Raw genomic sequence first — 15,864 nt, 5'->3', positions numbered from 1 at the left:
TAATACACCCAATTCCTCATACTGTTAATTCACCCATTTCCCTCAGCTCTAATACACATACTGCATAGCCATTAATTCACCCCTTCCCTCAGCCATTAATTCATCCATTCCTACAGGCATCAATACACCCATTCCATCAGGCCATTAATACAACCATTCCCTCGGCAACTAATACATCTGTTCCCTAAGCCATTAATTCACCCATTCCCTCAATCATTAGTTCACCCATTCACTCATGGTAGTAACGCATCCAATCCCAAAGGCACTATCATACCCATTACCACAGCCATTAATTCACCCATTCCTTCATGGATTTAATACACCAATTCCCTCAGCCATTAATTCATCCATTCCCTCAGTTATTGATTCTCCATTCTCTCAGCCGTCAATTCACCCATTCCATCACCCATTAATTCCCCCATTCCCCCAGCCATTAATTTACTCATTTCGTCAGCCATTAATTCACCCATCAACCAGGCATAATACACTAATTCCCTCATGGCATTAATACACCCATTCCCTCAGCGGATTAGTTCACACATTCATTCATGCCATTAATAGTCCCATTCCCTCAGTCATAGTTCATCCATTCCCTCAGCCATTCATTCAGTCATTCACTCTGCAATTAATTCACCTCTTCCCTCAGCCACTAATTCCCTCAGCCATTAATACAACTCCCTCACGACATTAACACCCATTCCCTCACCAATTAGTTGACCCATTCATTCATTCATGCCATTAACAGACCATTCCCTCTGCCATTAACATACCCATTCCCTCAGCCGTAATTAATCCACTCCATTATTTCACCAGTTACTTCAGCCATTAATTCACCCATTTAATCAGGCATTAATTCACCTACTCCTGCAGCCATTAACACACCCATTCCCTTTTCCTTTAATATATCCATTCCCTCATGCCGTTAATACACCCATTTCCTCATGCCATTAATTCACACCTCTCCTAGTCATTAATTCACCTCTTCCCTCAGCCATTAATTCACCCATTCCCCAGCCATTAATTCACCCATTCCCCAGCCATTAATTCACCCATTCCCTCAGTCATTAATACACACATTGCCTCATGCCATCATTTCACCCATTCCCTCGGCCTTTATTCAGCCATTCCCCCAGCCAACAATTCACCTATTTCCTCAGCCATTAATTCACCATTCCCTCAGCCTTTAGTTCACCCTTTCCTTCATGCCATTAATACACCCATTCACTCAGCATTTTTAATTCATCGATTCCCTCAGCTATTAATTCACCCTTTCCCCCAGCCATTAATTCACTCATTCCCTCAGCCAGTATTTCAAACATTCTGTCAGCCATTATTTCAGGCTTTCCCTCAGCCATTAAGTCACATTCCCTCAGCCACTAAAACACCCATTCTCTCAATGATTTTTTTCCAAAGCACTTTACTTTTATTAAACTCACATTACTCTCATAACAACTTTAGATACAGGTGTTATTTTAACCTTCATTTTGCAGATGAAGAAACTGAAACACTGAGGTAAGTTGTTCACAGTGACAACTTAGTAAATGGTGCAGTTACAAGCAATCTGGCTCTAGATTCTGTGCTCTGAAATAGAAGACTCTTGCCTTTCTAGAATATATGTAATCTGGGAGCTCTTACATTAGGTGAAAATGTCAAGTTATGTCATTATTGGGGTAAAATTGAGGTTTTTTGTTTTTAAAGTTTCTAAGGATCAGATTTATCAAAGCTGCATTGAATATCTACTGATATCCATTGTTCCTGCTCTTACAGAGACAAAAAAGCAACTGTCCCCTGGGATACAGAGCCAGAAACAGCAGTGAGAAGACACCTAACCAAACAAACACAAATCAGCAGAGTAACACAAGAAAACTGCTGGGTCCAGCCCTGCCTAACAGCCTCATTAGTGCCCCTACCTAAATATGTCTTATTTTCACTAATAACTTAGAAAATATCTGGTCAGACAGAATGGCTTGCCTTTCAGAGCAGTAAATAGGTATATCTACCAATTACATATACTGGGAGAAACAAGAACATTTCCAAACACATCACTTTTGAAAATCTCAACAGTAATATTCCCTTGTCAAATAGAAATAATCTAATATTCACTTCTATTTTTTTTCCATGGAAAGGCACTTTTAAAAAATTTATTTAATTTATTTTTGGCTGCATTGGGTCTTCACTGCTGCGTGTGGGCTTTTTCTAGTTGTGGTGAGCGGGGGCTACTCTTTGTTGCAGTGCACGGGCTTCTCACTGCAGCGGCTTCTCTTGTTGCAGAGCACAGACTCTAGGCGTGTGGGCTACAGTAGTTGTGGCACGCAGACTCAGTAGTTGTGGCTCGTGGGCTCTAGAGCTCAGGCTCAGTAGTTGTGGCACACAGGCTTAGTTGCTCTGCAGCATGTGGGATCTTCCCGGACCAGGGTTCGAACCCGTGTCCCCTGAATTGGCAGGCGGATTCTTAGCCACTGTGCCACCAGGGAAGCCGGGAAAGGCACTTTATTTTAAATATAGCAGTGTGTACATGTCAATCCCAAACTCCCAATCTATCCCTTCCTGCCCACCATCCCCCTTGGTAACCATAATTTCGTCCTCTTAAGTCTGTCAGTCCATTTCTGTTTTGTAAATAAGTTTATTTGTATCTTTTTTTGTATTCTGCATATAAGCAATATCATATGATATTTGTTTTTCTCTGCCTGACTTACTTCACTTAGTATAATACTCTCCAGGTCCATCCATGTTGCTGCAAGTGGCTTTATGTCATTCTTTTTAATAGCTGAGAAATATTCCATTGTATATATGTACATCTTCTTTAACCATTCTTCTGCTGATGGACATTTAGGTTGCTTCCATGTCTTGGCTATTGTAAACAGTGCTACAATGAACACTGGGGTGTATGTATCCTTTCGAACCATGTTTTTCACTGGATGTATGCCAAAGAGTGGAATTGCTGGATCATATGGTAGCTCTATTTTTAGGGTTTTTTTTTTTTTTTTTTTTGCGGTACGCGGGCCTCTCACTGTTGTGGCCTCTCCCGTTGCGGAGCACAGGCTCCGGACGCGCAGGCTCAGCGGCCATGGCTCACAGGCCTAGCCGCTCCGCGGCATGTGGGATCTTCCCTGACCGGGGCGCGAACCCATATCCCCTACATCGTCAGGCGTACTCTCAACCACTGCGCCACCAGGGAAGCCCTATTTTTAGTTTTTTTAAGGAACCTCCATACTGTTCTCCATAGTGGATGCACCAATTTACATTCCCACCAACAGTGTAGCAGTGTTCCCTTTTCTCCACACCCTCTCCACCATTTACTGTTTGCAGATATTTTGGTGATGGCCATTCTGACTGGTCTGAGGTGATACCTCACTGTAGTTTTGATTTGCATTTCTCTAATAATTAGCGACCTCGAGCATCTTTTCATGTGCCTGTTGGCCATCTGTATGTCTTCTTTGGAGAAATGTCTCTTTAGGTCTTCCGCCCATTTTTTGATTGGGTTGCTTGTTTTTTTGATATTGAGCTACATGAGCTGTTTGTAAATTTTAGAGATTAATCCTTTGTCAGTCGCATCGTTAGCAAATATTTTCTCCCATTCTCTGGGTTGTCTTTTTGTTCTGTTTATGGTTTCCTTTGCTGTGCAAAAGCTTTTCAGTTTAAGTAGTCCCATTTGTTTTTGTTTTTACTTCCATTACTCTGGGAGATGGATCGAAAAAGATATTGCTGCAATTTATGTCAGAGTGTTCCACCTATGTTTTCCTCGAAGAGTTTTATGGTATCTGGTCTTACATTTAGGTCTTTAATCCATTTTGAGTTATTCTTGTGTGTGGTGTTAAAGAATGTTCTAATTCCATTTTTGCACATGTAGCAGTCCAGTGTTTCCAGCATCATTTATTGAAGAGATTGTCTTTCCTCCATTTTATAGTCTTGCCTCTTTTGTTGTAGATAATTGACCATAGGTGCGTGGGTTTATTTCTGAGCTTTTTAACCTGTTCCCTAAACGATTAATTCACCTATTCCCTCAGCCATTAATACACCAAGTTCCTCATCCCAATACATCCATTGCCTCAGCCATTAGTTCACCCATTCTCTCGTGCCATTAATGAACCATTCCCTAATGGGTCACCAATTCCCCCATGCTATTAATGATTCCCTAAGCCATCAATTCATCTATTCCCTCAGCCATTAATACACCCATTAATTCACCCCTTCCCTCAGCCATTAATTCACTCATTCCCACAGCCACCAATATACCCATTTCCCCAGCCATTAATGATTCCATTTACTCCACCACTAAAACACCATTACCTCAGCCATTAATTCAGCCATTCCGCCAGCCATTAATTCAGCCATTCCCTCAGGCATTAACTCACCTATTCCCTCAGCCATTAACTCACCTATTCCCTCATGAAATTGTTATATCCAACTGTCAGCCATTAGTTCACCCATTCATTCATGCCATTAATAGACCCATTCCCTCTGCCATTAATGCACCCATTCCCTTAGGCATTAATTCACCCATTCCCTCAGCCATATTTAAAACATTGGCTCAGGCATTAATATAGCCATTCCCTCTTCCTTTAATATATCCATTAGCTCATGCCATTAATACATCCATTTCCTCATGCTATTAATTCACCCATTATTACACACATTCCCTCAGCCATTAATTCACCCATGTCACCAACATTGAGTCACTATATCCCTAAGCCATTAATTCACCCATTCCCTTAGTCATTAATTCACCTATTCCGTCAGCCATTGGTTAACCTTTCCTTTGTTATTAAAACACCCGTTCCCTCAGCCATTAATTCAGCCATTCCAACAGCCATTGATTCACCTTTTCCCTAAGCTACTGATTGAGCCATTCCCTCAGTCATTATTTCAAACATTCCCTCAGGCATTAATTCAGCCATTCCCTCAAGTATTAACACACCTATTCCCTCAGTCATTAGTTCACCCATTCATTCAGGAAATTAAACCCATTCCCTCAGCCATAGTTCACCCATTCCCTTTGCCATTAGTTCACCCATTCCCTTTGCCATTAGTTCACCCATTCCCTTAGCCATGAAAAACCCATCCCCTCAGCCATGAAAAACCCATTCCCTCAGCCATAGTTCACCCATTCCCTTTGCCATTAGTTCACCCATTCCCTTAGCCATGAAAAACCCATCCCCTCAGCCATGAAAAACCCATTCCCTCAGCCATAGTTCATCCATTCCCTTTGCCATTAGTTCACCCATTCCCTTAGCCAGGAAAAACCCATCCCCTCAGCCATTAATACACCCATTCCTTCATCCATTAGTTCACCCTTTCCTTCATGGCATTAATACACCCACATCGTCAACCTTTAATTCATCCAGTCAGGCATTAATTCACCCATTCCTTCAGCCATTATGCCATTAATTCACCCATTCCGTCAGCCATTAATTCACCCATTCCCTCATGACATTGATACACCTATTGCTCGGCCATCGTTCATTTATTCCCTCAAAAACTAATACATGCATTTCCTCAGCCATTAATTCACCCATTGCCTCAGCCGTTAAACCGCACATTCCCTCAGCCCTTAATACACCCATTCTTCAGCCATTAATTCATCCTTTCCTTCAGCTAATACACCCATTCCCTCAGTGACTAATGTACCCATTTCTTCATGCCACTAATTTACCCATTCCCTCAACCCTAATACACACATTCCCTCAGCCTTTAAACCATCCATTCCCTGTCCATTAATTCACCACACCTCTAAGCCATTAATTCATCCATTCCTTCACCCATTAATATATCCATTGCCTCATGCCATTGAAATACCCATTGCCTCAGCCATTAATTCATCTATTCCCTCACCCATTAATACACCCATTCCGCCATCCATTAATTCACCCATCCCAAAGCCATTAATTCAGGCAATCCCTCAGCCATGAATTCACCCACTCCTCTGTCATTAACTCACGCATTCCCACGGCCATTAAAACACCCATTCCCTCATGCCATTATAGTTCACCCGTTCATTCAGCGATTTTTTCACACATTCCCTCAGCTATTACTTCAACCATTCCCTCAGCCATTAATTCAGCCATTCCCTGGTCCATTAATACACCCATTCCTTACGCATTTAAATCACCAATTCCCTCAGCCACTGATTGTCCCATTCTTTTAGCCATTACTCAACCATTCCCTCAGCCATTAATTCTGCCATTCCCTGAGGCTTTTTTTTTTTTTTTTTTTTTTGCGGTTCGCGGGCCTCTCACTGTTGTGGCCTCTCCCGCTGCACAGGCTCCGGACGCGCAGGCTCAGCGGCCATGGCTCACGGGCCCAGCCGCTCCGCGGCATGTGGGATCTTCCTGGACCGGGGCACGAACCCGTGTCCCCTGCATTGGCAGGCGGACTCTCAACCACTGCGCCACCAGGGAAGCCCTCCCTGAGCCTTTGAAACACCAGTTGCTGCAACCATTAATACATACATTCCCCCTTGCATTAATTTACCCATTCCCTCAGCCATAATTCACTTATACCCTCAAACATTGATACACCTATACCTTCAGCCATTTTTACACTAATTTCCTCTATGCCTAATACACCCACCTCCTCAGCGATTTGTTCACCCACTCCCTCAACCACTAATTCACCACTCCTCTCAGCCATTAATTCACCCATTCCCTCATCATCAGTTTACACATTCTCTCAGCCATTACACACCCATTCTCTCTCTCATTAGTACACCTATTCCCTCCTCCATTAATTAACCCATTCTTTCCACCATTAGTTCACTCATTCTCTAATCTACTAATTCACCTAGTCCTTCAGGTATTAATTCATCCATTCCCTCAGCCATTAGTCACCCATTCCCTCAACCACCATAGAACCATTTACTAGGCCTCTAATGCACCCATCTCTCAGCCATTAATTCAACCATATTCTCAGCCATTAACTCAGTCATTCCTTCAGCCTGCCATACACCAATTCCCTCAGCCATTAATACACACATTTCTCCATCTGGTTTAATTCGCGCACTCCCGTATCTATTAATTCACCCATTCCCTCAGCTGTTAATTCAGGCATTCCCTCACACACGAATTCATCCAGTCCCTCCGCCATTAATTCACCCATTTCTTGAGTCATTGATTCACCTAAACCCACAGCCATTAATATACTAATTTGCCCGTGCCTAATACACCCATCCTGTTAGTGATTAGTTCACCCATTCCCTCAGCCATTAATTCAAGCACTTTCTCAGCCACTAATACCTCCATTCCCATAGCCATTAAATCACCCATTCCCTCAACATTAATTGATCCCTTCCCACAGCCATTAATTCAGCCATTCCCTCAGCCATTAATACACCCATTCCCTCATGACATTGATACACCCATGCCATTGATCAGTGATGATCAATGGTATGGGTGTATCATTGATCAATCAGCCATTGATCACTTAATCCCTCAACCACTGATACATGCATTCCCTCAGTAATTAATTCAACTATTCAGTCGACCACTAATTCACCCATTCCCTCATCCACTAACTCACCCATGCCTTCAGCCATTACTTCAACTATTCCCTCAGCCCCTAATTCAGCTTTCCCTCAGCCTTTGATACACCAATTCCCTCAGCTATTAATACACACATTCCCACATCCATTAATTCACCCATGCCTGGATTCACTAATTCACCCATGCCTGGATTCACTAATTCACCCTTTCACTCAGCCATTAATTCAGCCAACCCCTCAGCCATTAATTCACCATTCCCTCACCTATTTCCTCAGCCATTATATACTCATTCCCTCCGCCATTAGTTAATACATTACTTCATCCATTACTTCACATATTCCCTCAGCCAATAATTCACCCATTTCCTAAGCCATTAACTCACCTATACCTTCAACCATTAATAAACCAATTCCCACAGGTCTAATACATCCATTCCCTCAGCCATTAATTCACCCCTTCCCACAGCCATTAATACACCCATTCCCTCATGCCATTACTTCACCTGTTAATTCAGTGATTATTTCACCCATTTCTTCAGCTATTTATTCAACCATTCCCTCAGCCATTAATACACCCATTCCATCCGAATTTAAATCACCAATTCCTTTAGCTAGCATTATACTCATTCCCTCAGCCACTGATTCTCCCTTCCCTTTAACCATTACTCAACCATTCCCTCAGCCTTTGAAACACCAGTTCCCACAACTGTTAATACACATATCCCCCCCAACCATTAATTTACCCATTCCCTCAGATATTAATTCAGACACTCCCAGAAGCCAATAATTCAGCCAGTCCTGAATCCATTAATTCAGCCATTCCCACAGCCACTAATCCACTTATACCCTCAATCATTAATTCACCTATACCCTCAGCTATTTTTACACCGATTTCTCATGCCTAATACACACATCCCCTCATGATTATTTCACACATTCTCTCAGCCATTAATACACCCTTTCCTTCATCCATTAATATACCCATTCCCTCATGCCATTAATACACTCATTCCCTCAGTCATTAATTCATCTATTCCTCAGCCATTACACATTTCCTCATGCCATTAATTCGCCAGTCCTCTCAGCCATTAATTCACCCATTCCCTCAGCCACTAATACACCTATTCCCTCAGCAATTCCCCCATTCCATCAGCCATTGATACACCCATTCCTTCATCAATTAATACACCTATCCCTCATGCCATTAATACACCCATACCCTCAGGCATTAAATCGTCTATTCCCTCAGTCATTAATACACACATTTCCTCATGCCATTAATTTACCTATTCCCTCAGCCCTATACACACATTCCCTCACCCTTTAATTCACTCATTCCCTCTCCATTAATTCATCCATTCCATCACACTTTAATATACCCATTGCCTCATGCCATTAATACACCCATCCTCTCAGCCATTAATTCACCCTTTCCCTTAGCCATTAATTCAGCCAGTCCCTCAGCCATTGATTCACTCTTTCCCTGCATCATTAACTCACCTATTACCTCAGCCATTAATACACTCATTCCCTTAGCCATTAATTCACCTATTCCATCAGCCATTAATACACCAATTCCCTCAGGCTTAATAAACCCATTCCTTTAGTGATTAGTTCACCCATTCCCTCATGACATTAATACTCCCATTCCCTCATGTCATTAATAAACCCAATCCTTAAGCCATTGGTTCACCATTCCCTCAATCATTAATTCACAGATTCCCTGAGCCATTAGTTTATCCATTGCCTCAGCCCTTACTACACACATTCCTTCACCATTAATTCATCCATTCCCTCACCTACAAATACACCCATTTCTTCAGGCCATTAATTTACTCATTTCTTCAGCCATAATACCCACATTCCCTTAGCCTTTAATTCATCCATTCAGTCCTTATTTCACTCATTCCCTCAGCCATTAATTCACCCATTCCCTAAGCCACTAATTCACCCATTCCATAAGTCATTAATTTACCCATTTTCGGCTGTTATTCAACTATTTCCTCAGCCACTTATTCAACCATTCCTTCAGACTTTGATACACCAGTACCTTCAGGCATTAATACACACAATGCCCACATCCATTAATTCACTCTTACCCTCAGCCATTAATTGTGGTATTCTCTCAGCCATTTATTCAGCCAACGCTTAAGCCGTTAATTCACCCATTCCCTCAGTCATTAACTCACCTAGTCCCTCAGTCATTAATACACTCATTCCCTCAGCCATTACTTCACACATTCCCTCAGCCATGAATTCACCCATTCTCTCAGCCATTAATATACCCATTTCCTCATGTCATTAATTCACACAAGCTGTCAATCCTAATACAAACTTTTCGTCAGCTATTAATACATCCATTCTCCCAGCCATTAGTTCTCCCATTCTCTCAGCCATCAATACACCATTTCCTGAAGTCATTAATTCACCCATTACTTCTGCCATTAATTCACCCATTCTTTCTGCCATTAGTTTACTTATTGTCCAAACCACTAATGCACCCAGTTCCTCAGGCATTAATTCATCTATTCCCTCAGCCATTAGTTCACCCATTCTGACAGCCATATTCACCCATTTCCTAAGGCATTAGTTCACCCATCCCTTAACCACTAATACACCAATTTTTCAGCCACTATGCAGCCATTCTCTCAGCCATTTATTCACCCATTCCCTCAGCCATCAATTCATCCATTCCCTAAGCGATTAATACATTCATTTCCTCAGCCATTACTTCACACATCCCCTCAGTCATGAAATCACTCATTTCTCAGCCATTAATATACCCATTTCCTCATGCCATTAATTCATGCAATCCATCAGTCCTAATGCCTTTTCGTCAGCTATTAATACATACAATCTCTCAGCCATTAGTTTACCCGGTTCTCTCAGCCACCAATATACCATTTGAGGAAGTCATTAATTCACCCATTACCCCTGCCATTAATTCACACATTCTTTCTGCCATTAGTTCACTCACTGTCTAAGCCACTAATGCACCTAGTTCCTCAGGGATTGATTCACCCATTCTCTCAGCCATTAGTGCACCCATTCTGACAGCCATATTCACCCATTTCCTGACATTAGTTCACCCATTCCCTCAACCACTAATATACCAATTTTTCAGCCACTATTGCAACCGTTCTCTCAGTCACTTATTCACCCATTCCCTCAGTCATTAATTCAGCCAATCCCTCTGCCATTATTACACCCATTCCCTCAGTCATTAATACACCAATACTTTTATGCCTCATATACCTACCCATTCGGTCACTGATTAGTTCACCCATATCCTCAGCTATTAATTCAGCTAATCCCTCAGCCATTAATACACCCATTCCGTCTGCATTTACATCACCAATTCCTTCAGCTGTTAATTCACTCATTCCATCAGCCACTGATTCTCCCTTCCCTTTAACCATTACTCAACCACTCCCTCAGCCTTTGAAACACCAGTTCCCACAACCACTAATACACACATCCTCCATCCCTTAATTTACCCATTCCCTCAGACATTAATTCAGACATTCCCTCAGCCAATAATTTATCCAATCCCGAATTCATTAATTCAGCCATTCTCTCAGCCATTAATTCACTTAGAACCTCAGCCATTTTTACACCAATTTCCTTATGCCTAATACACCCATCCCCTCAGGAATTGATTCACACATTCTCTCAACCATTGATACACCCATTTCTTCATCCATTAATATACCCATCCCCTCATACCATTAATACAGCAATTCCCTCTGTCATTAATGCATCTATTGCCTTGGCCATTAATACACACATTTCCTCATGCCCTAATTCACCACTCCTCTCAGCCATTAATTCACCCATTCCTTAGTCATTAATACACCTATTCCCTCAGTGATTTGTTCACCCATTCCCTCATTAATAGTCATTAGCTCGGCCATTAATTCACCCATTTCCTCAGCCATTAATACACCCATTTCTGCATGCTATTAATTTACCCATTCCCTCAGCCCTATACACACATTCCCTCTGCCTTTAATTCACCCTTTCCCGTAGACATTAATTCAGCCCACCCCTCAGCCATTAATTCACCCATTACCTGAGTCATTAAATCACCTATTCCTTTAGCCATTAATACATATATCCCATCCATTATTTTACTCATTCTCTCAGACATTAATTTACTCGTTCCTTCAGACATTAATTCAGACATTCCCTCAGCCAATAATTCAGCCATACTCATCACCATTAAGTAAGCTATTTTCTCTTCCATTATTTCACCCATTCTTTCAGCCACTAATACACTTATTCTGCAGCTATTCATTTATCCATTCCTTCAGCCATTAATTCACTAATTCTGTTAGGAGTAGTTCACCCACTCCCTCAGCCAAAATTTACCCATTCCCTCAGCCTTTAGTTCATCCATTTCCTCAGCCATTAATTCTCCCATACCCTCAGGCAATAATTCACCCATTAACTCAACTATTAATTCACTTTATCCCTCAGCCATTAATACACCTATTGCCTTACCTATAATACACCCATTCCTTCAGTCATTATTCATCAATTCCCTCAGCCGTTAATACACCCATTTCCTCATGGAATTAATTAACAAATACCCTCAGCCCTAATACCAACTTTCTATCAGGCTATTTTTAAAAACTAATTAATTAATTAGTTTTATTTTTGGCTGCTTTGTGTCTTTGTTGCTGCACACAGGCTTTCTGTAGTTGCGGCGAGTGGGGGCCACTCTTCGCTGTGGTGAGTGGGCTTCTCATCGCCGTGGTTCCTCTTGTTGGGGAGCTCGGGCTCCAGGCGCACGGGCCTCAGTAGGTGTGGCGCTTAGGCCTCAGTAGTTGTGGCATTTGGGCTCTAGAGTGCAGGCTCAGCAGCTGTGGTGCACGGGCATCGTAGCTCCGCGGCATGTGGGATCTTCCCGGACCAGGGCTCGAACCCACGTGTCCCACACTGGCAGGCGGATTCTTAACCACTGCGCCACCAGCGAAGTCCTAATTCACCCATTCTTTCTGCCGTTAGTTCAGTCATTCTCTAAGCCACTAATGCACCCAGTCCTTCTGGCATTAATTCACCTATTACCTCAGCCATTAGTTCACCCAGTCCATCAGCCACATTCACCCACTTCCTAAAAAATTAGTTCACCCATCCCCTCAAATTGTAATACACCCATTTTCTAGGCGACTAGTGCACCCATTCTCTCAATTGTTAATTCACCCATTCTGTCACCCACTAATTCAGCCAATGTCTGAGACATTCTCTCGGCCATTAATTATACTATTTCTTCAGCCTTTCCCCCATTCTCTCAGCCATTAATACACCCATCCCTTCAGCGATTAGTTCACTCATTAGCTCAGCCATTATTTTACCCCAACCTAATGCCGTGAGTTCACCCATTCCTTCAGTTATTATTTCAACCATTCCTTCAGCCATTCTTTCAGCCATTAATTCAGCCAATCCCTCGGCATTATTTCGGTCATTCACATAGCATTTGATATACCAATTCCCTCAACCATTAATACCACACTCCCCCATCCATTACTTATCCATTTCCTTAGCCATTAATTCAGGCAATCCCTCAGCCATTAATTCACCCATTCCATCAGCCAATAATACACCAATTCTTTCTTTCCTAATACACCCATTCCCTCAGCAATTACTTCACCCAACCTCAGCCATTACTTCAGCCATTCCCCCCAGCCTTCAATACACCAATTCCCTCAACCATTAAAACACACATTATTTCATCTGTTAATTCACCCATCCCTCAGCCATGAATTCAGGCAATCCCTTAGCTTTTCACCCTTCCCTTCAGCCATGAATTCACCAAGTCTCTTTCCGCCATTAATTCACCTATACCTTCAGCCATTTATACACCAATTCCCACAGGTCTAATACATCCATCCCCTCAGCGATTAGTTCACCCATTCCTTCAGCCATTAACACATCCATTCCCTCATGCCATTACTTCATCTGTTAATTCAGCGATTATTTCACCCTTTGCCTCAGCTATTATTCAATCATTCCCTCAGCCATTAATACACCCATTCCATCCACATTTAAATCACCAATTCCTTCAGCTGTCATTACACTCATTGCCTCAGCCAGATTGCCCCTTTCCTTTAGCCATTACTCAACCATTCCCTCAGCCTTTGAAACACCAGTTACCGCAACCATTAATACACACATCCTCCCATCCATTAATTTACCCATTTCCTCAGTCATTAACTCACCTATTCCCTCAGGCATTATTTCACCCATTCCCTCAGTCATTTATACACCAATACTTTTAAGCCTAATATACCCATTCAGTCACTGATTAGTTCACCCATATCCTCAGCCAGTAATTCAGCTAATCCCTCAGTCATTAATACACCCATTCCATCTGCATTTAAATCACCAATCCCTTCAGTTGTCAAGTCACTCATTCCCTTAGCCACTGATTCTCCCTTCCCTTTAGCCAGTATTCAACCATTCCCTCAGCCTTTGAAACACCTGTTCCCGCAATCATTAATACACACATCCCCAACATCCATTAATTTACCCATTCCCTCAGCCATTATTTCACCCATTCCCTCAGCCATTAATTCATGCAATCCTTCAGTCCTAATACAACCTTTCTGTCAGCTATCAATACTTCCATTCTCTCAGCCATTAGTTCACCATTCTCTCCATTATTACTTCACAGATTCCCTCAGACATTAGTTTATGGATACCCTCAGTGTTTAAAACACGCATTCCCCCAGCCATTAATTCATCCATATCCTCAGCTATTAATACACCCATTACCCCAGGGACAATTATACCCACTTCCTCAGTCATTATTTCTCCCTTTCCCTCAGCCATAGTTCACCTATTCCCTCAGCCATTAAGTCACCCAACCTCTTCACCATAAATTCACCTACTATCTCAGCTATTCCCTGAGCCATTAAAACACCCTTTCCCTCAGCCATGATTCCCCCATTTCTCAGCCATTAATATACCCATTTCATGCCATTAATTCACACAATCTGTCAGCCCTAATACAAATTTTCTGTCAGCTATTAATACATCCATCCACTCAGCCATTAGTTCACCCGTTCTCTCAGCCACCAATACACCATTTCTGGAAGTCATTAATTCACCCATTCTTTCCGTCATTAGTTTACTCATTGTCCAAGGCATTAATGCAACCAGATCCTTAGGCATTAATTCAGACATTCCCTCAGCCCATAATTCAGCCAATCCTGAAATCATTAATCCAGTCATTCCCTCAGCCATTAATTCACTTATACCCTCAACCATTAATTCATCTATACCCTCAGCCATTTTTACACCAATTTCTCATGCCTAATACACCCCTCCCCTCACCGATGAGTTCACACATTCTATCAGCCATTGATACACCCTTTCCTTCATCCATTAATATACCCATTCCCACATGCCATTAATACACCCATTCCCTCAGTCGTTAATTCATCTATTGTCTCAGCCATTAATATACACATTTCCTCATGCCCTAATTCATCCCTCCTCTCAGCCATTAATTCACCCATTCCCACAGCCATTATATATCCATTCCCTCACGACAATAATACACCCATTCCTTCAACCATTAGTTTACCCCTTCCCTCATCCATTAGTACACCCATTCTCTCAGGCATTAATTCACCCACTCCCTCAGTCATTAATACACACATTGCCTCCTGCCATCCTTTCACCCATTCCCTCAACCATTAATACACCCTTGCACTCAGACGTTAATTCACCCATTCCTTAGCCACTAATACACCTATTCCCTCAGCAATTTGTTCTTCCATTCCCTCATGCCATTAATAGAGTCATTAGCTTGGCCATTAGTTTACCCATTTCCTATGTCATTATTTCACTCATTCCCTCAGCCACTAATTCACCCATTCCCTCAGCCAATAATTCACCCATTCCTTTAGTTGTTACTCAGTTATTCCCTCAGTCATTCCTTCAGCCTTGGATACACCAATTCCATCAGCCATTAACACACAACCCCCACATCCATTTATTGGCCCATTCCTGCATCCATTAATTCACTCTTTCCATCAGCCATTAATTCTGGTATTCTCTCAGACATTAAATCAGCCAATCTCTCAGCCATTAATTTGCCCATTCCCTCAGTCATTAACTCACCTATTCCCTCAGCCATTAATACACTCATTCCCTCAGCCATTACTTCACACATTCCCTCAGCCATTAATATACCCATTTCCTCATGTCATTAATTCACACAAGCCATCAGTCCTAATACAAACTTTTTGTCAGCTATTAATACATCCATTCTCTCAGCCATTAGTTCTCCCATTCTCTCAGCCATCAATACACCATTTCCTGAAGTCATTAATTCACCCATTACTTCTGCCATTAATTCACCCATTCTTTCTGCCATT

At 42.1% G+C, this 15,864-nt stretch overlaps 1 protein-coding gene across 1 annotated transcript in view; it reads right to left on the bottom strand.

Annotated features, from left to right (window-relative positions):
• Positions 1–15,864, bottom strand: part of GRIP2 (glutamate receptor interacting protein 2) — a 93,433-nt gene that overhangs the window by 23,047 nt on the left and 54,522 nt on the right. The window lies entirely within an intron of this gene.

This window comes from Tursiops truncatus, chromosome 10 (genome assembly GCF_011762595.2).
Source record: "Tursiops truncatus isolate mTurTru1 chromosome 10, mTurTru1.mat.Y, whole genome shotgun sequence".
NCBI lineage: Eukaryota > Metazoa > Chordata > Mammalia > Artiodactyla > Delphinidae > Tursiops > Tursiops truncatus.
Note: the sequence above shows the minus strand (reverse complement) of the source record. Positions and strands in the feature narration are given on the sequence as shown.